The sequence below is a fragment of the Cydia amplana genome, chromosome 3 (genome assembly GCF_948474715.1).
Source record: "Cydia amplana chromosome 3, ilCydAmpl1.1, whole genome shotgun sequence".
NCBI lineage: Eukaryota > Metazoa > Arthropoda > Insecta > Lepidoptera > Tortricidae > Cydia > Cydia amplana.
The window spans coordinates 15252723-15279348 of NC_086071.1; the positions used below are offsets into that span (position 1 = coordinate 15252723).

The 26626-nt window shown below is 37.6% G+C and overlaps 1 protein-coding gene across 2 annotated transcripts in view; it reads left to right on the top strand.

The window, feature by feature from the left end:
• LOC134662802 (very long chain fatty acid elongase 4-like) overlaps positions 1–26626 on the top strand; it is a 115741-nt gene that overhangs the window by 56301 nt on the left and 32814 nt on the right. The window contains exon 1 of one of the 2 annotated variants that reach the window (XM_063519107.1): positions 23379–23492. The exons of the other annotated variant lie outside the window; for it this stretch is intronic. The gene's annotated coding sequence lies outside the window, so the exon portion shown is untranslated. Of the gene's footprint in view, positions 1–23378; positions 23493–26626 lie in introns of those variants that run through there. 2 annotated transcript variants of the gene reach the window in all.

Below are 26626 nucleotides of genomic sequence, written 5' to 3' on the forward strand. Positions count from 1 at the left end.
AACACATTTTTTTAATAAAAATCTTTCTCGATGATATAAAAAAGAACATCGACAAATTATGTTCAAAAAATTAATATCAAAACAGATGTCATAATTAGGATTGGCTACTTTAAGAAAGGGACAGAGAGATTTAATCCTCTCGCTCTGCACATTTTTCTCATTCCTCCTTGTCAAGCCAAAATAAACTATAAAATGATAGTAACACAGTACATTGTAATATTCACTTTTTCCACGGTATCATGTCATTGTAAATTACTTATGTGAAATTGTAGTGGCGTGCGACTTTCAAACCGGAGGTCACGGGTTCGAACCCCGGCCCGTGCAAGTGAGTTTTTGTAAGTAGGGACCTTTTTTTAGTGGTACTTAAATATAATAACTTTTCGTATTATTGAAATAAAATATTTTATTCAAACAAACTTAATAATATAATAATTAAAACGAATAATATCAATTAGTTTTTAATATTTATTCAATTATTTTAAATTATTTGAGCATGAAACATACTAGATTTATTTTTATCATTACAATAGAAAAAAAGCAAAAAATATATTCTTATAGATATTTTATTTTCAAATAAAAATAAAGCAAAAAGTTACGGTTAGATTCTGATGGCTAAATACCAAACAGCTACCGATACATTTCAATATCTGTCGAAATTTCCTAACCCGTTGTAACTGACAAAGAGTATAGATTTCGACGTAGCATGACGTAACCTAGCAAACACGCACACATGCGTAACGTATAGGCCTGTAAGAAGGCACCATCATAGGCTTACCTCCGATTCCGTTACTACTCAATGGAGTTACGACTCAACGTTTATTGGATATTAAAATTTTACGTAATTCGGAGCGCTGCGCGAAGTGACATAGGTCTTACCTCTTTGAGGCACGACGGCCATCTAACATTACTGGCATAAAGGATGCATTTATGACTTTGACGCATGACAGAAAGAGAAACCGAACTGCGTAAAATGGGCGTTTGCTGTTGAATTCATAAAATCAAAAATCGATAATAAATCCATCGGTAAAGGATAATAAGTTAATATTTAGTTCTTTGAAAGTTAAGACGAGATGAAAACCTTTGCTGTAAGGTGGGTTGTGCTGGATATGGATGTGTTTTCTAGTTGCATGAAGCTAAAACCGAAAAATGAACACGTAAGTTTGGATTTATTTTCTATCGAGAAAATTTTAAGCATTCGTGTTTCGACTACTACGAAATCTCTTATCATATAGTCAAGAAACATATATCCGAAAATCACTACTGTTTGTTTCCGGGGCTAGCCACTGCCACCTTTCTAAGATCCTGTTATTTTTCGATGCACGGCCTTAAGAAGCCAGACATCAAATCTGTCTAAAGGAGGCGTATCCATTCACCAGGAACACAAGTTTTTACTACCGTTGCGCGAGAAATGTGGAAATGTGGAGAGGGACGAGCGGCGACACCGGTTCCGATACTAACTGCGCGCGATAGCCGTTCTAACCTCTTTAATAATGTTCTGTGGCACGTTCACTTATGGTTAATTAGGGTTGTCAAGTTTGCAGGTTATCAAAGTCAAGCTCAAGCGAGTCTAGCGATGCACTCTAGCTCCCTTGTGCGTGAGAAAAGGTCTCATCTCCAAAAAGTTGTCATTGAAATGAAAGACTTTACTTTTTGGTAGAAGGCTTAAATTTGAATGACAGATTTTTGTGGCACATAACAATTAGAGATTGTACGCCTCAATTAATGCGCAAATCAATTGCGTCCCTGGAAGCACCCGATCAGGGGCTAACGCAAAATTGCGGTTTTTTTATTGAATTTTCAAACGGTTTAATTACAGGCAAATGCCATGAAAAAAAAAACACTCTGAAACTAGACTAAATTAGCGAGGGCAGACTAGAGTCCGTAGAGCAAAACCGTACAATGTTACAGTTGGGTCGATAGAAAAAATCACGAAACAATAATTTTCGTTTATTTTCAATAGTATATCGTTACTCTGCATACTATAGTACTGCATAATTTTAGTACCTATAAAATAGCTAATGTAATACCCGAGGGATTTGTTTAGCAGAATTTTAATCAGAAATATATTTTCAGAGTTATTGATTTAAAAGTCACGTAATGCAAAAATCTTCCGTTCCTTTCTAATTGGCGGCGCGCCATATCTTTTGTGCTTTTCTAATTTCCTGGCTTTACGCCCCCTCTTAATGGAACCATAATTCCCAGCAGTGGTAGTTTAATGCTCCGAAGGAAGAAATATGTGTTGTCAACAAATCCCGCGACTGAATCTTTGTACCTATATGTATGTATGTATCTAAACACTTTATTGTACATAAGACAGGTTAAGATACAATTAAAAGAAAGTATACCTATAAAAATTCGACGTAAACCTCTGGAAATGTGAGCATCCATAAACTACGAAGTCTACTTACCAACAGGCGGACCCTTTGTTCATTTCCACAGTCATAGACATAAAATCGTACCTTAGCGCCTGTTATTAAATCCAGAGCAACATTCAACACCAACGGTAAAAGTTTAGAATAGGATTTACTACGTTTAGGCGCTTTTACCCGATTCACGATTCCGGTAAAATCTGTGCGGTAAGAGAAGAGTCGTGGAATGTGGCCCAATACATTCCACGGCTCTTCTCTTTCCGAACAGACTCTAGTATTTTACAAGTTCTATTAGTTTTCCGTGCTCTTCAGCCGAAATGACTAAAGTTTACGCTCTGATTGCGACTGGAGTAATATTGCTAATGTGCTGTTATTGCTACAGCGTTGCAGCAACGCAAAATGTCCCTGTCATCATCTCATGAACTTAGTATTTTAACTAGACCAGACATGAGGGGTGGGGGGAAATTACCCAATGGGATAGTCTTATGTATCTTTCAGTAGGAGTAGCAGCGAAAGGGCTATTATTGTTTGTCCTTGTCACAGTCTCACATTTTTTTTATTCCCTACCATAAATTATTACCTATGTTTTGTCCCTCACGGAGGCACGCGAATACCACTTCTATAGGATCCTACTTTCTATGCATCATCTTAATAAAATGGGTGACAGATCGAACGTTCTTTACGGCGATCGCTATGCGGTAACGATGACAGCATTGTAATGTATTAAAGGAAATTGACAATAACAAGGAAATTGAAAATAAGTAACAACCTATTAATAGGTTGTATTATAAGTATAAATAAGTGGTATTATACCACTTATTTTCTCATTACGTACCTATATGTAAACATTATAATCTATATTATTTTACGTATTTTTCTGCCTATATTGTTCTTCACTTGTAGTATGTTTCTGCTTTATCTCCTTGTAATAAAATAAAAAATAAACATCCGACGTGATAATGACATATAATATAACGCTGCAAGCATTTTCTGCAGCAACGCTGGCTGAATTCGCAATCCAAAATAAATTTAACCTAAACAATGATTTATAACTCAAGATAGGTTATAGGCGTTCCAAAATTGAAGCGCTTAACTTGTGACAAATTGGACAAGTTGCCTTTAGACGCGGCTGGACAAGCGAGAAATGTGCACGTGCTAACGAGCTCCCGCACACCGAAAGATAAAGAGACGACCTTATGTTAGTTATGTTTAACAACAATAACAACGAGTGTGACAAAGATGGATGGAATGAGAAAATTAATCAAAAATAACAGATTTCTTCATAGACACAGACATAAATATGGAAGTGTTTTTTGTGCTCCTCAAGTATGAGTATAACCTATCTATGGTTATATAATATAATTGAACCTAAATAAATGTTAATAACTTTTTTATTGTAACCGTAAAATTTACCCTATTCTGAAAATATAGGTAGGGTCACTTGTCGAACATTGAAACAATCGTACACAGTGAAACTTTGCGATATCTCGGAAACTAGGTGTTATCAGCTAGTGCCGTCTGTCAAGCAAGGGCAGGCTCAGGGACCCCCAGAACCTCCCCAATACGCGAGCGCGCTTCGGAGAAGGAGAACGTTGCTACGAGCGTTATTGTGAATTCGTGCGACAAAAGTAATATTTTTCATTTATGTTTCGCAATTTTTTACCAAGATATAGAGTCTAGTTTGGCGTTATTTAATTTTTTGTTGTGTTCTATGTGTAGTAAAGTTAATTTCGAGCTAAATATTTTTAAATTTCTTTCACTCTTTGGTGCAGTTTTTTTTAATTGTTTCAAAAAACACCCCCTAGTCTCACAATGAAACACTTTTATGTAGTAAACAATGAAACATGATGTTCACTGAACACCAGTATTAGTACACAATAAAACAAACTCATTATTTTTTTAATTAATTAAAGACTATGTGCGAAATTAGTGAAGCTAAAATACCATAAAAATTGATAATAATTTGTCTATCATATTACAAAATATAAGATACTTAACTTTAGAAATGGCTGAGATAGGATAGGTACTTAGGTAGTTTATATGTTGAATGTTTCATTGATGGCAAGGTTAAGGTCACATGTATAACATTGAAACAGTCGTTTATAAACACTATGTTGCAAGAAAGTGTATGATATCAAGCACGGAGACGGAGAGAGACCCTCCCGCGTCCACCTAGTTGGCAATCATGCTCCGTGGACATAAAAGGCGCCTCTCTCGCAGCATGCCGTAAGTGCCGACCAGATTTTCGATTCACAATGAAACTTAGGTGTGCGTACAATGAAACAAGTCTTTCGCTTTTAGATATTTCAGCAATCTTATAACGATTCCATATTTCGGAAACCTTTTAAATAACAAATTTCAGCCTACCACTATTTTCTCCTTTCCTTTCTCATTAATTGATTGAAAGGATGTATGTATTAATGTAACTTATTTATTACATCTTTCAATGTTTATTAAGGATGTTTCATGGTAGACTATATATATTACATGTGTTTCACTGTAAAAATTAGAGTGTTTCATTGAAAACATGCACAAGTACACAATGATACAAAACTCATTTTTCAAAAAAAGCTTTATAATACAGAAACTGTTAAAAATAAGTAGAAACCAAGAACGCCATGTGATAGCCAAATAAATTGTTTATCTTAATACGAAATATCACACTCATAACTTTAAAAACACCAGAGATAGGAAGGCTTGAACTTTTAGTGTTTCATTGATCAACAACTAACCCTACTTACTCAAAAGCACCAAGCATTGAAGACGGGTCCATTTGTAAATAAATTACTGCTTAACTATGTATACAGCGGTGGTGGCCGAGTGGATAGGACGTCCGACTTTCAATGCGGAGGTCGCGGGTTCAAATCCTGGCTCGTACCAATGAGTTTTTTCGGAACTTAAGTACGAAATATCATTTGATATTTACCACTAGCTTTTCGGTGAAGGAAAACATCGTGAGGAAACCTGCATACATCTGCGAAGAAATTCAAAGGTGTATGTGAAGACCCCAATCCGCATTGGGCTAGCGTGGGGACTATAAGCCCAAGCCCTCTCGCGCATGAGAGGAGGCCTGTGCCCAAATTATTATTATTATTATTATTCTCTTTATTTACTTGAACTCTCTAGGCTAGGTGATTTATAATATGAATATAAAAGTAAAATATAAAAACACTTACAAAACAATAAAAAATACATATAAACACATTATAAAAAACCTAACCTAGGGTGCCGCCAGCAGCGGGGCAAGGCCCAAGCTGCCGGTGGTCAGGGCCGCAGAGAGAGGAACCGGCGGACTATCCGCGCCGTGTCCAAGATCACCGCCTTCTGCATCTGGCCCTTGATCCAACCACCTAGCGAGAGTCTCTCAAGATGTTGGTCGAGACTCTTCGCTATTAGACCGTTCGCTGAAACAACTATCGGGACAATGATCGTCGAATCAACATCCCACATGGCGGTTATCTCGTGAGCCAAGTCTAGGTACTTACTGGACTTGTCCTTCTCGGCTTTCACGAGATTCTCATCATGGGGGATGGTGATGTCAACGAGCACGGCCCGGCGTTGCGCTCGATCTATTATCACAATGTCAGGCTTATTGGCTACAATAGTCCTGTCAGTGATGATAGATCGATCCCAATAGAGCGTGGCACGACCATTCTCGAGAACAGGCGCAGGTAAGTACTTGTAGTACGGTACTTCGCGGTCCACAAGGCCGTATAGAAGAGCAAGCTGCTGGTGAATAATCCTGGCTACGAGATTATGTCTGTGCAAGTACTCGCCGTTAGCAAGATGAGAACAACCGGAAATGATATGCCTGAGTGACTCTCCGGGACGGCCGCATGCCCGACAAATGTCGACCGTACCGTCCCTCAGGATATATTTCCGATAGTTGTTCGTTATCATTACTTCGTCTTATTATTATTTATGTATAAACTGAATCATTAAATTTTCATTGCTTTAAAATGTAGGAGGTACCTACTTATTGGATTTATATTGAAATGTTCTGCTTTTCCCGTACTCTCCGGGGATATCAATTCAGAGATGTAAAATAAAAAGAGAGCTTTTATACTCGTGAAACGACTTTAGGTATTCTGTTCATTGCACATTGTCATAGATTATATAATAGACATTGTTGCTTTCAATACCCCAATAAATAAAAAGCATCAGCATTTTACTGAAGTTATGTAATCTTAATCCCAACATTCGTAGATTTAATATATTTTTTACGCTTGGAATAAAATTTTAAAATAGGTCGGTCAGGTCATATAAAAAAAAATGATTGATTCAACTTTACCTATTAATATTTGTTTCTGACTTTATTTTTAAAGAACTGAAACAGGATTTAATTGCATAAGTATATACCTAGGTAAAGTGTCATTCTATGGAACTTGCTAACTAAGTATGTAACCAAACCGCCATATTAAAATTGTCTCTAAATGTCAATTTACTAGTGACTTTTGTTTACATAGTTAGCAAGTTCCATAAAATGACACTTTACAATTATTTATTGCCTGGTTTCGAAGGGTAGGTATTTAATTCAAAAGTAATATGGGCCTTATTGACAGATGAAAAAAAGCTACGTATGTGGGTCTGTTGTTCCATTAAGTACATCACTTTTCCTATTAGTAAAAGTAGAGCCCGTACCATGAGTCACTGACAGTGTCAAAACTGTCATTTACGCTATCGAGAACGTAATTTACTTTCTATACATCTCGTTTGCACTAATATGCGAGTACGAGCGAAATACATATAAAGTAAATTACGTTCTCGATAGCGTAAATGTCAGTTTTGACACTGTCAGTAACTCATGGTACGGGCTCTGGGCCGGGACCTAATACCAGTAGTTTTGTACAAAACCGGTGTGAATGTAAAATTTTGGTATTTCACATACCATTCATAATTGCAGGTGTTATTTGATGAGTCAACTTACTTAAGTTTATTGTTAATTTTATGTGTACAATATGAAAGGCACCTGTTGTTATCACAATTTTGGGAAGTCCATTAATCTAACTAAAATATTTATAACAATTAATTTCAATAAATATTTTACCCTGTAGGTAGTACAGAAGTTTTCAATAACTCTAACTATACTAATGATTGAGCTGAAATTTCGCATACTTCCATATTTCCGATGACAATGCAATAATATGATAGCATGGAGCTGATCTGATGATGCAGTCAGAAGATAGCCAAAGGAACTCTTCGATGGAAAAACATAAACACATGAGTTTAGGCTCATTTGAAAGGTCTCCAGAAGTACTTGATAGACATGCAAATTTGAGAAACTACAGTCGGCAATAAAAAGTGTGTATCAAAAACAATTTTGACGGTTACTTTTAAATCTCTATTAGGGTATTTGACTACTAGTCAAATCAATTTGTTTTGTCGAACTGTCAAAACGATTTTGCTACTTTAGAATTTATATCTCTAGCATGTGACGTCACGATCAAATCACCTACTCTTTATAGTTTTATACGGGTTTTAAAACATACTTACATTGTGTCTCAAAATAACTGCTCTCTACGTTTCTGTATTAATATTCTGGCGCTTTATTTCATGCATGGTGAAATAGTTATCTTCGATACTGAAAAGAATTAAACACAGATATAGGAAGGAAGGAGATCGGGCATGCCCGGCGATTTGTATTGAATACGCCTGTCGCAAGTTCTCGAACACACACAAAGCACCAGTAATTATAAAGACATCGCACGCACACACCTAAAGTACGCACACTTGTAGATGGACGCTCCTATTGCACAATACACGCGCATCATTTCAATGTCTGTGTACATGCGAACGACCAGCGAGTCGTGTCATCACGCACGCACACAACGATAATTACGGGAACTGAGCCGGGACACCGTGATATCGATATTTGATCGACTGTCGGAAAAGACTGTGTGTCGATAACTTCATGAACACTATTCAAATATAAATATTCGGAATCATTGTTCTTTGCCTATTTATGGAATAAATTTACTTGTTAAAACAAGACATTTGATTTAAGTAGATATTAGTAGTTTATCAAAAAATAAGGAATGTGCAGTTACATAAACTTTACGTAACTGTAAATTATTATGCTTAAATTGCTTAATAATGTACAGTTGCATATATTACTTTATCTACACACATATTAAAAAATGTCATATGATGTGTTCAGAAAAAAGCCATTCGAAATTTGATTGCAATAATAACATCGAATTTATTTTATTTATTTAAGTATTTCTATTTATGTTTATATATATTATTTGTAGCAATGTGTATTCAAAACTTGAATTTCATTAATTTTAGTGATTGTAGGTACACTATTGTTTTTGTTTGTCATTCATCGTTACTTTTGTTTATTCGTTTCCTCAAAGGTTAACTGGAAGAGATCCCATATAGGGATAAGTTCGCCTTTGTTGTATTTAATTTACTCTGTAACTATGTTTCTCGTTTTTATTTCCATGTGCAATAAAGTATATACATACATACATACCATTAGGTAACCAATTACACAAAATTTATACTAAATAATATTATAATAATATATTATATTAAAGACAGTAACCATCTTTAAATTTTTAAATTATTTTTAGCGTCAACTAACCCTGGGCTGGTTTTATCGATACGTGTTATAGGTGCCGCACAGCACTATCCAAGCGGAGCACATCGCTGCTGCACTATGAGAAAATTTCTCATTGAGTGAATCGTTTTGTACCCAGTTCATTGCGGCGTAAACACCGTACTTTGCAATCATGTTACTTGTACAGCAGCAATGTATAATGAAACATATTAAATGACAAGCAAGTGTAAGCTTACATGGATACAAGTCGGAATATTACGTTGAATTCGTGGTTTTATTTGAAATAAGTAGTGAAACCTGTGAAAAGTGATCCCATTGGTCTGGAAATTAATCAAATCACTGCGATGTTTACAAGTAATTATTGCACAACTCGGCATTTTGGTAAAAAACAGAAGTTTTTCGGTGAACAGCGCGCGTGCATACTCGGTAACAACGGACGGCGAACTGGCGGCGTTGTATGCTCAATGAGCTAACAACTGCGACACGGCCGCCGGCGGCTTGTCCGCTCTCTAGTATTATATGCTCTGAGGAATTAAACTATATCTCAGTAACATATTTTATTCCACTGAAAGATAACTAACTGACATTGACAAGGTACGACAACAAGGAGTCAATATACCTCAATCCTCCACGTTAAAACAACAATAAATTAAAAACAATTAAACATATCAACAACTAAATACTAACAAAATCAACTACCAGTATACAGGATTCTTGTTCCTTGTACTACGCGGCATGGGGCGGTTCAATACAGGAGATGCATTTAAACTTGTGTCATTTCCATCCCTTCCTCCACCTCCGTGAGAGGATGAGGGCGTAGGAACGAGTACCGGCCCAGCCGGTACCTCTGCCACGATGTCATGAGAAAGAGACACATCAGGTGAAGGTAACGACTGAGTATCAGTCACCAGAGGTTCTGTCCCTGACAACGGACAAGATAACAATCTCAATTTCTTCGGTCTAAGCTGATCAATATGTCTATGAGCTATCCCACCAGTGTTAGATGTCACAGCGTAATCAGTAGTTCCTAACCGCTCAGATACAACGCCAGGCATCCACTTGTCCCTCGCATTATACTGCCTAAACCAAACAGCATCACCAACGTCAACAGACCTCTGGGAACCACCGGCTTGTTCCGCCATCTTTCTCTGCGAATCCCACACCTTAACTTGCCTATCGGGCTTAAGAACATCAAGACCCGTCCGCAACTTCCGGTTCATGAGACATTGAGCGGGGCTTTCGCCTGTAGTACAATGAGGCGTGTTCCTATAATGTAACAGAAAAGTATGCATTGCAGACATAATTTCAATGTTCTGTCTGACGGCCTTTCTTACTACCCTTTTAACTGTCTTAACCGCATTTTCGGCTGCACCATTTGAAGATGGGTGGTAAGGAGCCGAGAACACGTGTTGAATATGGTTCCCCTTAACGTATTTGGCAAATTCTGCACTTGTGAAAGGAGGGCCGTTGTCCGAAACAAGTTGTTTAGGGAAACCAAAACGAGAAAATACCTCGGTTAATTTTTCAATTGTGTTAGCAGCTGAGGTACTCGGTACTTGGAATACTTCTAACCACTTAGAGGTGGAATCTACAATCACTAAATAAAGCTTTCCCTGTACAGGACCCATAAAATCTACATGGACCCGTGTCCATGAACTGCTAGGATAAGGCCAAGGGCAAGGCACATGGCCTTTAGGCGAGTCCTGCTCCATCGCACAAACCTCACACTCCTTACACTTAGCCTCGATCTGCTCATCCATACCAGGCCACCATACATAACTCCGAGCCATAGATTTAGTTTTCACAATGCCCATGTGAGGCTCATGTAACATTGCCAACACCGCCTGCCTGCAAGAATGAGGAACAATCACCCTATGGCCCCACATAACACATCCACGCTCAGAATACAACTCTTGCTTCCTATTAAAGAAAGGTTGCAAGTTTCTCATATCATTCGAATCGGGCCATCCATCATCAATATAAGACAAAATTCGACCTAACACAGGATCCTTTGCCGTTGCACGTTTGATGACTTCACTATCGATAGCCAAAGCATCTTGAACATAATGTAAATACGTATGTTCTGGAATAGCAGGTACCATTCCCACATCCCTTTCAATAGGCAGCCTAGATAAACCATCAGCCACATTCTCTTTAGTGTTGATATATTCGATGTCATACGAGAAAGCAGACAAAATCAAGGCCCACCTTTGCATCCGGCTCGCGGCCATAGCAGGAATGCCAGCCTTAGGACCGAACAAACTGACTAATGGCTTATGGTCAGTTCTTAAAGTGAAATGCCGGCCGTATAAGTATTGGTGGAATTTTTTTAAACAGTAAATTATAGCCAAAGCCTCTCTATCAATTTGGGAATAATTTTTTTCCGCGTCACTAAGTGACCGCGAAGCATATGCTATTGGACGCTCACCGTGCGCGCTAGGTTGTGTGAGTACTCCTGCCACACCACGAGCGCTCGCATCACATGTCAAAATTAAAGACTTGTCCTGGTCATAGTGCGCTAAAACCTTAGATCCAGATAAACGCCGCTTAATGGTCACAAAGGCACTTTCACACTCATTTGACCAATTCCAAGCGACTCCTTTCTTTAATAAATCATGCATAGGACTCAAAATGGAACTCATGTTTTTAACAAACTTCCCATAAAAATTTACCATCCCTAAAAAGGATCGCAACTCCGTGTCGTTCTTAGGAGTAGGCACCTTTAGCATAGCCTCAATCTTAGCCGGATCAGTCGCAATACCGTCCTTAGATACTACATATCCAAGGTAATTTACCTGGCTCACTAAGAATACACACTTACTCTTTTTAACTTTCAAACCACTTTCATGTAATCGCTTCAGTACTGCATCTAAAGCTTTAAGGTGCTCCTCCTTAGAACTGCCGCCAATAATTACATCGTCTTGAAAAATTCCTACCGACGGATGTACTCCTTTTAATAAATTGGTCATTGTTCTTTGGAAAATGCCGGCACTAGAGGCTAAACCAAATACTAGGCGGTTGTACTTAAACAGACCCCTGTGTGTGTTAATAACAGTGAAATCCCTTGAAGCTTCATTGAGTACCAGCTGATTATAAGCTTGAGATAAATCAATCTTGCTGAAATACTGTGAACTGTTTAATGTGACAAGCAAATCCTCTACACGCGGCAATGGATATCTATCGACTAGCAAGACCGGGTTTAAAGTTATCTTATAGTCCGCGCAGAGCCTTAAACCACCATCCGATTTACTTACTGGTACCAAAGGTGTTGCCCAGTCTGAGCTATCAACAGGTTCTATGATTCCATCGCGCAGCATTGCGTCTAATTCATTATCCACTCGCCGCAGCAACGCGTAAGGGAGAGGACGCGCACGGCAGTAAATTGGAACCGCTCCGTCACGCAATCGCAACTGTATCTCTCCTCCATTGAACCGTCCCAAACCGCCGTCAAAAAGGTAAGGTAGGATACCTGTCAATCAATACATTGACATCAAGTGAAACATCATCGTTAGCAACCTTATTAACACAACTAGTATGATTACACATCACAGGTATTTGTAACTCAGTTAACCAATGCCTACCGAGCAGAGAAGTGGTAACTCCATCCATTACAAATAATTCTAAGCACTTAGAAATTCCTCCGTACTCAACACTAGGCTTAAATACCCCGATAGGTTGAATTTTCGTCTTATTATAGCAATTAAACCTTTGGCTACACGGCTTCAACTGCACATCGGCAAACATCGCGTTATAAGTTTCCCTAGTAATACATGCTACCGCAGAACCTGTGTCCACCTCCATGCTTAGAACTCTATTATTAACAGTCAAAGACAAACTAACCGGTGGATAACTGCTCAGCGACAAATAATTAATAAAATCGTCATCGCAGCTTGAGTCCGTTTCGTTTATATCGTTACTCTCGACAAAATTAACACCTCTAGTCTTCTGCTTCCTGCCAGCAACGTCACCCGCCAACGAGCACATTCTACGCAGATGACCGACATTTTTGCACTTACTGCAAATATGTTTCCGATATTTACATCTGATCGCAGTATGGTTGCGCCAACCACAGACCGTGCATGGTGAACTGTTAAGCGAATCCGATTGGAGTTGCGGCCCGGATCCTTCGACACTTGTCGAGCAAGCCGCACTCTGCTGCCCAGAATTTTCGTGGCGCTTTCCCCGCATACTCAATTTATTCACTTCAGGTAAAGCTTCCGTCCGCTCTACTGACGCAGCATCGCGCTCTGCAGACTCTAACGATTTGGCAAGCCTGATCGCTGTCTCATAAGTCAGGGTTTCCTCCGCGAACAACCTTTGTCGAATAATATCGCTGCTAACACCACAAACAAACTGATCTCTAAGATTATCCTCTAACGACTTCCCAAAATCGCAATATTTCGATAGCCGCTTAAGTTCCGCAACATAACAAGCAATTGTCTCACCTGACATTTGCCGCCGCTGTCTAAATTTGTACCTTTCAGCCATAATCGATGGTTTTGGTTGCAAATGTTGCGACAAAATGGTAACCGCACGGTCATATGACAAATCCTTCGGCTGTGTGGGGCTGGCCAACGAAGCTAATAGCCCATAGGCATCTTCTCCCATCACCGAAATAAGTGTAGCAAGCTTCTTGTCATTCTTCACACTGTTAATTGTGTCATTCTCCGCAAAATACATCTCCAATCTTTCCGTATAAAAATTCCAGTTCCCATCTTTTAGATTGAACTCTTTTATACTCCCTATGGACATTTTTGCAGTGTTTTTATCACTCGTCGCCAATGAAAAGAATTAAACTATATCTCAGTAACATATTTTATTCCACTGAAAGATAACTAACTGACATTGACAAGGTACGACAACAAGGAGTCAATATACCTCAGATACAAGTGCGAAAAAGAGGAAATTCGAAACGAGTGGCGATAAATTAAAACACGACCGAAGGGAGTGTTTTAAATCGACACGAGTTGCTAATTACCTATTCGCACGTGTATCGAACAACGTTTTACAGTACATATGGCACTTTAAAGTTTCGACATACGCACAGAAAGTGCTATTTTACGCACTAGTGCGGAAAGGGTAGCATATGTACTGTAAAATTATTTATTTTACATACAGTCAAATACTCTATTCTCAATAGAGAGAGAGTGCTTCTCGTTGTTGAATTTCAACAACGAATTTCTCTGTGTCGAGGCAAACTATATAATCTGTGGTCGAGGCAGTAATCTGTAAGTTGCAGAGCATTCTCGACCCTGCAGGAGCATTCTCGGGAGTTTCTGGAAACTTACACGAGAATTTAAAGCAAGTTTTCATTTAGAACGATCCTTGTGGGCATTTTTCTAAAATGTATTATTAATAATATTATACAGTGTGGAAAGATAAGTCGGGCCCTGGAGGGAAACTACCATAAATCCTTAAGCTGGCTCATTTTACTTAATGGAGACATTCCTTTATTTTTAAAAAGAAACAAAACTGCGTTCAAAGTATTTTTCTTTTTTTCTTCAATTTGGCTTGTCTAAAATAATCTTGAGTACTAAATATTACATTTTATGGATATTTTGTACGACAGACGAGTTTAAAACCTAATGTTTCTTGGAGAAATGTTATCATTAACATTAACTATATCGACTAGTAGAATAAATTTTTTTAGTAGAATAGAATATTATTTTTTGGAATTTTTAGTCGGTTCGAGTCCCGGGCGAGGCAAGCGAGTTTAAGAAAATCTTTGAATGCAGTTTTGTTTCTTTTTAAAAATAAAGGAATGTCTCCTTTAAGTAAAATGAGCCAGCTTAAGGATTTAAGGTAGTTTCCCTTCAGGGCCCGACTTATCTTTCCACACTGTATACCTACCACATTATTAATTAGACACGCACGATTAGCGCTGGTTACCAGAGGCCAGCGGTACGAGCGTGCGACTTGCAATCCGGAAGTCACGGGTATAAACCCCGGCTCGTACCAATGAGTTTTTCGGAACTTATGTACGAAATATCATTTGATATTTACCAGTCAATAACTATACAACAATTCGGTGAAGGAAAACATCGTGAGGAAACCGGACTAATCCCAATTAGAGCCTAGTTTACCCTCTGGGTTGGAAGGTCAGGATGGCAGTCGCTTTCGTAAAAACTAGTGCCTTCCTGGTTCCTGGGATTAGTTGCCAAGCGGACCCCAGGCCGCAGGCAGGCAAAATGCCAGGACGACGTGAGAAAGATAATCACTCATATTAATTAGACAAGCAGAAGGAATATCGAATAACTCCTGTTTTTATTAAGGTCTTGACGTGTTTTTATTAAGTACCTATATAAGACGTTACTCCTATATAAATTTGGCAATTTTGGAAACTTAATTAAATCTTTAGTACAATGCTACTTAGCGTTTTTAATTGTTAGAATTATGCAGCCAAATGATAATTGTACCTACTCGTTGAAATATGGCTAGTTATTGAGGTTAAAAAGAAACGAAAACAGTTTCGTTCAAGTGAAAGTGGTTAGAGTTTAACGTCTATGACGTTAAACATTTTTAAAGGCAAACAAATTGTGATATACCTACCTACTTGGTCAAGCAAATCTTGTCAGTAGAAAAATGCGGCAAATTTGAAAAACCGCGGGTTAGAAACACTACGTTCGAATTGTTCGAAAATCGCGTGTCATTTATATCTTATCTGTGGAATTGTTTTGTTTGTAAACATTTCATCGTTGTTCGATGTTCATTGCTACTTTTGGTTCGTTTTCTAGGGATACCATACTTTAGTTTGCTTTACAGTGCTACTGACATATCCTGTAGGGCTAAGATGGCCGGCTTTTTATCATTTGTCACCATGGCTGTCATGTTCTAACAAATATGTAAGTGCGAAAGTGACGCATGGCATGACAGGTGATAAAAATGCGACCGTGATAGCTGGTCTGCTTGACATACGACCCTGACACAACTCGCAATCTCGCGCGCACTAATGAGTACGAGAGAAATGTCTAATGACACCACTCGCAGAGCAACCGGATCATATCAATATCAAACCGATAACATATTTTAAAATCTGAATATCGCTCTTGGTCGTCAATACGCGTCTAGGGAGTTGATTACGTAACATTCCGCCGTTTTCGTTCCGGAAATATTTAATTTTCGTTTCCGAAATATTTTTCTTTCTGGATATATTCCGTTAATTAACAATAAACTGTTGACAATTATTATCAAACTATTATGCCCTATATGGGCATTTTCACTTAACTGTGTACCACTAACGGCCGGTTAGCAATCGTCACAAAACTGACGGTCAATGTCAAATTCCATACATTTTATCAGGAATATGACGGTTACGCGTTACTGAAACACGACTTAAGTCGCGCTTTAAATTAAAGTTGGTACAAGTTAAAATGAAAATGCCCATATTTAGGTTACATTGTTTAAGAGTAGTTAACGGTAAATGTTTATGATTACAATAGGCTACATGACAAATTTTCATTTATGGTACATATTAATCGATCGGGTTTGTTTTTAGGATCAAATGTCTATATGGGACCCATTGCATTAAAGTAACACAAAAGTCAGAAATTGTATTCAAAGGCCGTCAGTCGCACTTCACTCGCGAAACGCCCTATACAAAACGGCAAGGGAACATGACGTCAAGGTCTCTGGGAGCCCATCTTGTAGTATGGACAAAACAAGAAAATTGCATTTTTGTCGGTGAAATATTGCGTTTATGTATATAGTTGCTATACAATATTTTTTTGGATGAAATGTAAGGAATCGAATGGTATCATTACTTTTATCGATTTTGGAAGTAAAAAAAAAACTCAAATTTTGAAACTTTCAGGTCCTGTATTTTTGTAATTTTTCAATATTTTATTTTAATATCCACATTATTGTGATAAATTGCTCGTTTGCTATCTATTTTACTAGATGTTGTTATAAAATTCAACATGTGTCATCATCCCTATTCCCGCTGGACCTTAAACGATTTGTAAAACTCAGAGTTCCCCGGGAATTTTGCAATTGGTACATCACTATGTGTCATAATGATGTAACGTGTACTTATTGTAATGTAAAGCGTTACAAAAGCCCATAGATTTACTTATGAAAGCAAAAAAATGTAAATAATCGTATATTACCTATGATTCAGAATAATTGTTACATATTTGCCGTAACTTATTTTTGTAAAGTGTTTTTCACTTAAAAGACACGTCAAGATTGTTTACCTTTTTTCTAATGCTAAAAAAAACGAACTATAGGTCTACAATCCCCTGGTATTGCATCCCAGCACACATCTCCACGCATCATAATGACTGTTATGACATACTTTACAACAATTGTGACGTTATCTATGAACGGACCTTATTGTCGATGGCGCTTACGCCATTATTAACTATGCTCCGATGTAAATACAATGCCGCGCGACGCTGTGCGGCGTAAGCGCCATCGACAATAAGGTCCCTTTTCATAGATAATGCCCCAATTGAACGTACGACACGGATCACCATGTGTCACACTTGTGTGCAGAGTGCAGACTATCGACACTTGCTATGCGGACAAACGTTTAGAATCAAAGGAGAAAGTTGCTTTCGAGTGTTCGAGATGACACGCCCGGACTGTTGCTAGATGATGTTGTTCTTAACAGTTAGTTTTGGCTCTTGACTGGAGATTTGCCAGCATATTTTTGAAGTGAAAACTTCTTTAGCGGCGCTGGGCACTTTTTGAGGTGGGGAAAAAATGATAAACTCGAGACAGCGTAAGGCGATCACGTGACCGTAAGGTTTAAAACTTTAGATGGTTTAGATTACATGAAAAAGGTTCTAATCTTGTACGGGCTGAAATACGAGGATCTCACAGTTACATTCTAACTTTATATCACTCAAATATAATTCAATAAAGCAACATCTTGATGAAATCGCTAATAAAAGTGAACTCTAGTACTGGTGAATAAAACTCAAAATATTATTTAAGCTCACTGACGATCAATTTCGGAACTAAAGTTTTACACTAGAAAGGAGGATGGGTCAATTATACATAGTGCTGCAGACATTTGGACTAGTCATTGAGTTTTCACTTCTGTCGGTACTCCCGGAGTGCAACCCGTTTTTTTTATACCGCGTCGACACCAAACAAGTATACGATCCGCCCGTAGATTGCCACACCTGCAACTCTATACTCGTATCAGACTGTTAACTAAGGGGTGAAGGTCACTCATTTCTGCCGAGGTAGTTTGGTGCTCAAACGCAGTGAGAGTGCCAATAGTCCGAGGCTGAAATGATGCCTTTCACCCGAGTTAAACAATCTACTTAGTATGTCGTATGTCTCACAACAGTTTAAATTCAAATTTCTATTATTTATCTTAAAAAACAAGTGCAGAAACGTATCACTTTCTGCACACCTTTTAGAACAACAATGGCCCTCTTTAAGAGCATGAGAAATGAAAAAGATGTTACATGTGTGTTGCTCTAACTATTTGGAAACATGTATAGTAAGTACGGTACGGTCTACACTTTTTTTAAAGAATACTGTAAAACTGAACTAGTCAATGTCATCTTAGGCTCTGTCGTTACTTTCCATACCGTGAAAGTAAGATCATTAATAAACAAAAACTAGTGGTCGCAGAAATAATTCTTAGTAGCGAATATTTCCAGAAATAAACTTGTTATTAAAGTCCCCTCCAGACTATGTGCGTGAATCGCGGGCGAAGCCGCGAACGCGGTTGTGGAGTCGATTTCGCTGTCTGCGTAAATCGACTCCACACTCACGTTCTCGGCTTCGCGCCGCGATTCGCGCACGAATGTGGAGCGGGCTTTAGACTTGCAGGCCAATTAGAACGTGCACCTGACATCAAACCGATATTTGAAGAATTGCGTTGCTTCTCTCTTAATAATGGCGCCAATGGCGGTGTCTGTTTCTCGTTCGTTAGGGCTCATTTAAGGTGACAGTCCATTTCCAACCGCAGCTGCACTACTGTTAATTTTACTATGGAAATTGACAGTAACAGCGACGCGTTCAGTACCAGTAGTGCAGCTGCGGTCAGAAATGGAATGTTACCCTTAGACGGCGCGCGAACTCGTATAGGTACGATTTTAGTTACATTGCGGACCATTGAGGTTACTTACATTAATTCAGCCGACCGATCAAATGACGCAATGTAATGAAACTCGCATGCGAGTTCTCGCACCGTCTAAATGAGCCCTTAGGCTGTGTCGTGAGCCGAGCACGCCTGAACTATTGAGTACCACTGCCAAAATACAATGAAAGTTAATCCGTCTTAATAGATAAGAAAAGCAATATATTAAAACTATCGGAAAGTACCAAAAGTGGCACGATGGTAAATTAATGTGCGTTTTTAATCTCACAGACAACAATGAAATAAGTAGTGAAAGTAAATACATTCTGAATGTTGGCGCTTCTTAAATTTGCATAACAAAAGGACTAAAAAGGTGGCATGTTTTCCACAAGCAATGTTGTAGATGGCATTAAATATATATTATTTATACATTTTATTTATTTGCGTATGAAAACTGCCACCCAACGGCTATTTTATAATTTCAAAAGAAAAATGGCCTCAGTTACGGTCACAAAAGTATAAATAAAACATTTTCAGCCCTTATTAAATTAAATTAAATTCAATATCTTTAATGTCAAAAAAACATGTCAAAATATACAAATACAAATTTGAATTAAAATTAAAAATACATCACCTACACTAAATTAAAAAGAATTATGTATATACAAATGTCAAAGTAACATAATTATACAAATGTCAATAAAACTATAAAAAAAAACAAATGTCTAGTCTGTAAATATTAATTAATCATTTACATTAAATTTACTATAAAATTCTTTTACAGTACAGTACATATACACTAGTGCGTAAAATAGCACTTTTCGTGCGTATGTCGAAACTTTAAAGTGCCATATGTACCTACTGTAAAACGTTGTTCGATACACGTGCAAATAGGTAATTCGCAACTCGTGTCGATTTATTGCCACTCGTTTCGAATTTCCTCTTTTCCGCACTTGTATCGTAAATAACTATTACCGTATAGAACGCCTGGTCAATCAAAAACGCTTTTAACTTTTTAACAAAGGCCTGTTTTATTTCACGGCTCTGGCTGTTATAAATTTTAATACTTACCAATTACCCCCAACGAGGGCAACGAGTTGTACGATTTGTTTGTTGTATAAAAGTTGTACATCTTGAATATTTCTGAAGTTACCTAACGTAATAAAATGAAAATTTGAGGTTGACTAACTTTATGTTTACACGGTAAACCTCGCGACTAACACCTAACCTTTCTTAACTTTTCGTATTAGTAGTATTTCGAACATTTGGACAAACATTAACTTAGGAGAGGAAAGTACAAAATAAACGAAACTTGCCGTGCCGTAAAATGGGGTGACTAGGGGCAAAACTGACATTCAAACCTCGATAACATTTTCTTTTTAAGTACATATGCAAACTGAACGGTGCATATAATAAGTGTTCCGGACGTTTGTATTTTAGTTTTTATTTTATTTTGGGTAGTTCAATTTCATAACTTTGACGATAAACAGGAAATCGCACCTCACCCCGTAGTCCCTGGTAATGAGGGTGAGATGGGATTTCATACAAAGGTGATTTTGGAAGATTGTTGGATCGATTTTTTTTATTATGAGTATTACCTACTATAATAGTTCCATTTTAAATTGGAATACATTATTTTTGTAGCAGTAGCCTTAAAATGCCATCTCACCCCCCTTTCATCCCTTCTCTCCCCATTCATAATCCAACTTTCCCCGCGAACTCTACTCACCCCATTTTATGGTACACTACATAATACCTGACCTTAGGTCAATATTACATAATATATTATATAAATTCGACTTGTTTACGATAACTTGTGACAGCGACAAAATATTTAATTATGTGAAGATGTCTAATCAAATCATTAAAATAAATTGTGTTTGAATTTTGATAAATAAAGATTTTTTCTCAAAAATGGACGGCAAAGTCGACGTTGCCGGTTAAAAAATAGGTCGCGAAGTGCGTAGTTTATGGTCATTCAAAAAATTAAAAAGTTAAAAACATTGCAGTCTCGATTTCGGGACTGCAATGTCGCATACAAATTCCATTATTTAACGAGTTCCAAACTTTTTAAAACTTCAAATGGCCATATCAAATGAAGGCATAGGTCCCTTAAACAGCCAAACAGATGATCAGTACTTATTATTATAAAGCCTATAACAGACTATCGCACCGCACCGCGACCTTGGAGCGTCGCACCCATAAGTGAGAGCGAGAAACAGATATCTCTTTCTCACTCTCACTTATGGGTGCGACGCTCCAAGGTCGCGATGCGGTGCGATAGTCTGTTACAGGCTTAATGTTGGTACCGCGACTATTTAGGTGTCTCAAATAGTTTGGCGTATTTTCAGCAGAAAAATACACTTCTTTTTTTTTTAAAGGCGGCAAGCTAATTTTTTTAATGGTTGTACTTTTTTCTGTGAAAATTAATGGAAAATTAGAACGTTGCTTCTGTAAGTTCTGTAAAATATTTCTATTTCTTGCACCATTTTTGAGAAAAGCACTATATATGACTCGGCTGGAAGGCTACTTGCTGGCTTCGGATTCAATTAAACGGACTCCCAAGGTCGTCCGTTTAAAACGAATCCTCAGCCTGCAAGTAGCTACTTCCAAACCTCGACAATAATGTACTATTTTTTAAATTAAATATTCCACCTGGCTACTTGCGGGCGGGGACAGAGGAGTACCTATACCACTTTTCTGCACTAGAGCTGAAACGTATCACTTTTTGTGCACGTTATAGATCAACAATGACCCACTTTTTAGAGCATGAGATATGAAAAGCATAATTATTACCTACATTAACTAGAGATGTTATCTTGGTGGTTGTTTTTTGTTTGGAAAATTTCCTTTAACCCGCATAAATGACTGACGCAGCGTATGCTGAGCGCGTTCCTTTTGCCGCACAATTTTTTTTTAATGTTTGTAACCTGTATGCTTTTTGTGTTGCAATATATGGTTTCTTATTCTTATTCTTAATTATTTTCAGATGGAGTCACAAGTACAGTCAACAATAATAATTTATCTTGCAAAACGAAGCAATTGTTGTTTATTTTACAACGGGGCAAAGTTGTTGTTTGAGTTGTGAGTGATGTTTCAAGGGACGAAGGTTAAAAAAACTTTGCTACCGATTCTACCATCCAATTAATAAAAAACTCAAGAGCATCAAATTACTTAGCCACTCTTGTGGATAAAATGCAACTTTCTCATCCGTTTTTAAATAATAACGAGATCTTTTATGAGGTGGTGTCATAAAAAATGTTTGAAACAATCTTATTTGCCGAAACATAAGAGTGTGTCAGATATATTTGCGCTGTTCGCAGTGTGAGATACTAAAGCTATTGCCGATGACTGTGTAGGAAGTTTGTCAACTATTGTTTAAACACGAGGATGCTTGTGCTTAGACTTGGTAAATACATTTTGTGACATCTCGTGAAAATTGGACCTTAATTGGCTGGCATTTGGCTTAGGTACGTTTTGAATACCTGACCCGCTTAGCAACTATTGCTGCGGACTGTATAAGGTGAAACAAGGATTATTCTTCAAAGTGTAAGTACATTTGGAAAAGGAAACAAGTCCTTCGTGAACAAAGTTTTGTACGGAGTACAAAAAAGTAATACACAAGACATTGATATAACAAACCTATTCTAGTTATTTGTTATACAAGGGGCAAATTTAACACTTGCACTGCTTATGCTATCAAAATGGTTGCAGACTTATCTTGGCCTAATTCTTATTTTATTTTTAATGATTTTTAATTACGAATACATTACTCGTATAGGCGTTTTTGAACGATGGGTTATGACTTTTTTTCTGGGGTCTATTATATAATTTACTAGCGACTATATTGTCATAAACCTTCCTCTTGCATCATCCGTTGAGTAATTTTAAAGATCTAAGAATACATAGGGACAGACGGCGGGATGCGACTTATTGTTTTAAACTTACTATGTAGTGATAGTGATAAACCGACATAAAGTTGACAATACCTGCGGGCTCAGCATGGTTCCATTTTTATCGACTATTACTATGCCCGTCACTTTCGCACTTACATACTTGTTAGAACGTGCTACGACCGTGCTACTAGGGCAGGGTGAATAGGCATGGCCGGGTGAATATTAGGGATGATAATTAATAAATTTTATGTTACCCAAATTGTATCATGCAAAACTTACCACTATTTAGTTTCAATCGCATGATACAATTTATGTGTGTTAATAATGATGAACTTCCTACTTTTGAAGAGTTATAAAAAGTTATTATAATAGTACCTACTTAACTAGTCCTGCTGTGCTAGATATCTCATGTTTTGTTTTGCACAAATAAATGTAGGTACATAATTATTGATGCCTGCGAATTTCGGAAAGTAAAAGATGCTGGCAGCAAGTTTTGATTTTTCGTGGTAACGCGTGCGCTCGCGCAGTCTCTGGGAGGAACTCGCAGCGGCGCGGACGCTGCGCGAACCGTGTTCCAAATTTGAATTCGAGTAGTGAAGTGAGTGTTTCGGTTATTAAGCTTTAAGGTAAGTTCAGGAATACATCATAATCATTTATTCATCATAATTGAATTGCATTTAATGCGTTTAGAGCTATTTTTGTCCTTGTAATACTTTTAGAAAAATAACTAATTCGATCGGTTTTTCAATGAAGTGATTAAATTAAATTAAATCCATGGGAACCTTTGGCCCCGGCATGGCTCAGAACGACTTTTAGTTCTTAAGTATTGTACGTATTTATATTACTGAAATAAATGATTCATTTATTTCAGTGAGTAATATAAATACGTACCCATCAGTCGATTGGCACCTTTTATTTACTAAACTGAAATAAATGTCATTATACTAAGAAAAAGTGACCCAAGCCAAGCAAGGGAGCAAGTGAGTATTATCTGAAAATAATTTAAAAATTTGTTCTAATATATACATTTTATTTATTTATTTAACATAACAAAAAATGGAAAATTAGCGTATTACTCTCCCAATGAACCATAATATGTAGTATATGACTAAATGATTTATGGTTTTACTTACATATTTGCAAATACTAGAAGAACATGGGTAGCAAAATATAATTTTATCGGGTCTATCGCGAATTTATTTGGCTACTTAAATTTATTTCCCACGTTTGAACGCAGGTTACACTGGTCGCGCATTATTTAAATAAATGTTTTGATAGGAATTCAAAACGTATATAAGTCTTAGAGTAAATTATATAAGAATCAGGTACATTATGATTAAAACAATAACTACAAACTAAACTAAAACGAGAAACTAAATACATAAATCTAAAATAAAACTATAATACAATAACATTTTAAATATTATAAAGGCCTAAGCATACATTTATTTCCTAAGCTAACCAACTTCAGCTATTTGTTTGTATAAGGTTTTACTTTTTTAGGGTTCTCGTATGTAAGCGGCTAATACTGAAAGTTTTTAAAATACTAATACCTGTAATTATTTAGCCACATAATTTTCTTTTTGTGGCCCTTTAATTGCCAGCGCGTATGTACGTATTTATTCTGTTTATACGACAGAGCCAATGTAAAGAAATAAACTAAATTACCGCTCAAATGTGACGTTATCTATAGAAAGGGACCTTATTGTCGATGGCGCTTACGCATTTATTAACGATGCTCCGATATAAATACAATGCCGCGCGACGCTGAGCGGCGTAAGCGCCATCGACAATAAGGTCCCTTTTCATAGATAATGCCCCAAATTATCGCTGGGAAATGTATGCTGAATCCGTAGTCCAAGGTGGTCAGCGAGGACCTGTGCCGTCAGTAGTATTTGTAAGCCGATTATATTATAGAAATCAGTATTTTTTAGTACGCATATGCATGATTTTCATATTTCTGCTATCTAAGATGACCGAATTATTTGATAAGTATATATTATGCAACTCTCTTATCAGCCTCTACTATTCAAGTCCATCGAAACTTCGGTGTTACGCCCCTATCAATGATCATACGTGGGTGGTAACCCATGTCACTGAGAAGACGTATCAAGTCATTACAATAACTTTTTGACTGGTTAAACCACAGACAAGACATCCTCTAGACTGAGCATAGTAACGCTACCCCCCTGCCACTATATACGGTAGTTTTACTCCATCTTCGAGTCAAAGTGTCAGAATCCCGTGCCGTGATTGGTCCGTGTCTTTGAACGGACCAATCACGGCACGGGATTCGCTCACCTCGTCCCCCCGCACCCCCGTATTTTTGGCAGCATCGGTTTCATGAAATAATTGCTCTAAACTCCGTCTAGAGGATTCCTAGTCTATGGGTTAAACTAACGCTCGACATATAAAATTATTGTCATTATTTGACAACTAGTGAGCCACCCGCCCCGGCTTCGTGCGGGTTAACAAATCACTACATAATATAAAACAAAGTCTCTTCCCTCTGTCTGTCTGTCTGTATGTATGCTTAGGTCTTTAAAACTAGGTACGCAACGGATTTTGATGCGGTTTTTTTTAATACATAGAGTGATTCAAGAGGAAGGTTTATGTATAATTTGTTAACCCGTGCGAAGCCGGGGCGGTTCGCTAGTTATACATAAACCTTCTTCTTGAATCACTGTATCTATTTAAAAAAAAGCATCAAAATCAGTTGCGTAGTTTTAAAGATCTAAGCATACATAGGGACGGACAGACAGCCGGTAGCGACTTTGTTTTATACTGTGTAGTGATATACTTTAATTGATTTTGTTTTGACGACCGGTTTGGCCTAGTGGGTAGTGTAGGGACACTACCCACCCAGGACTTCATAGGCAGGGGCCTATGAAGTCCTGGGTTCTAATCCCAGTAAGGGCATTTATTTATGTGATTAACACGGATATTTGTTCCTGAGCCATGGGTGTTTTCTATGTATTTAAGTATTTATATTTTATTTTACCTCACTTGGCAATCAGAAGGGATTAGAGTCAACAGAGACCGTCTTACTCACCTCAGATTCGCGGACGACATTGTTCTATTCGCAGAAACAAGGAATGGGTTAGAAAAAATGATGAATGATTTGAACACAGAAAGCGAAAAAGTAGGCCTAAAAATGAACGAAAATAAAACGAAAGTAATGACAAACTCTCACGCAAATACGATAAACCTTAAGGGTAAGCCGCTTGAATATGTAAAATCCTATATATACTTAGGAAAACAGATATCGTTCGAAGACAATAATGAGGAACAAGAGGTCGACCGCCGTATAAATATGAGTTGGAAAAAGTTTTGGTCCCTCAAAGAAATCTTGAAAGGGGATTTCCCCCTCCACCTAAAGAAAGTCGTCTTGGATACCTGTATTCTACCTTCTCTCACCTATGGATGCCAAACGTGGACATATAATAAAATAGTAAAAACCAAGTTAGAAGTATGCCAGAAAGCAATGGAAAGAAGCGTACTAAAAATAAGAAGAATACAAAAAGTAAAAAGCGAACAAATAAGACGAAAAACGAAAATTATAGACGCTTTACATTATGCTCTAAAACAGAAATGGCGCTGGGCAGGACATATAGCACGGTACACGGAGAAGAGATGGACATTAGAGACAACTAGATGGGAAGGACCAACAGGAAAGAGGAAAAGAGCGCGTCCTAGGAAAAGGTGGATAGACGATATAAAAGCGATAGCAGGAGAGGAATGGAGGAAGAGTGCAATGGAC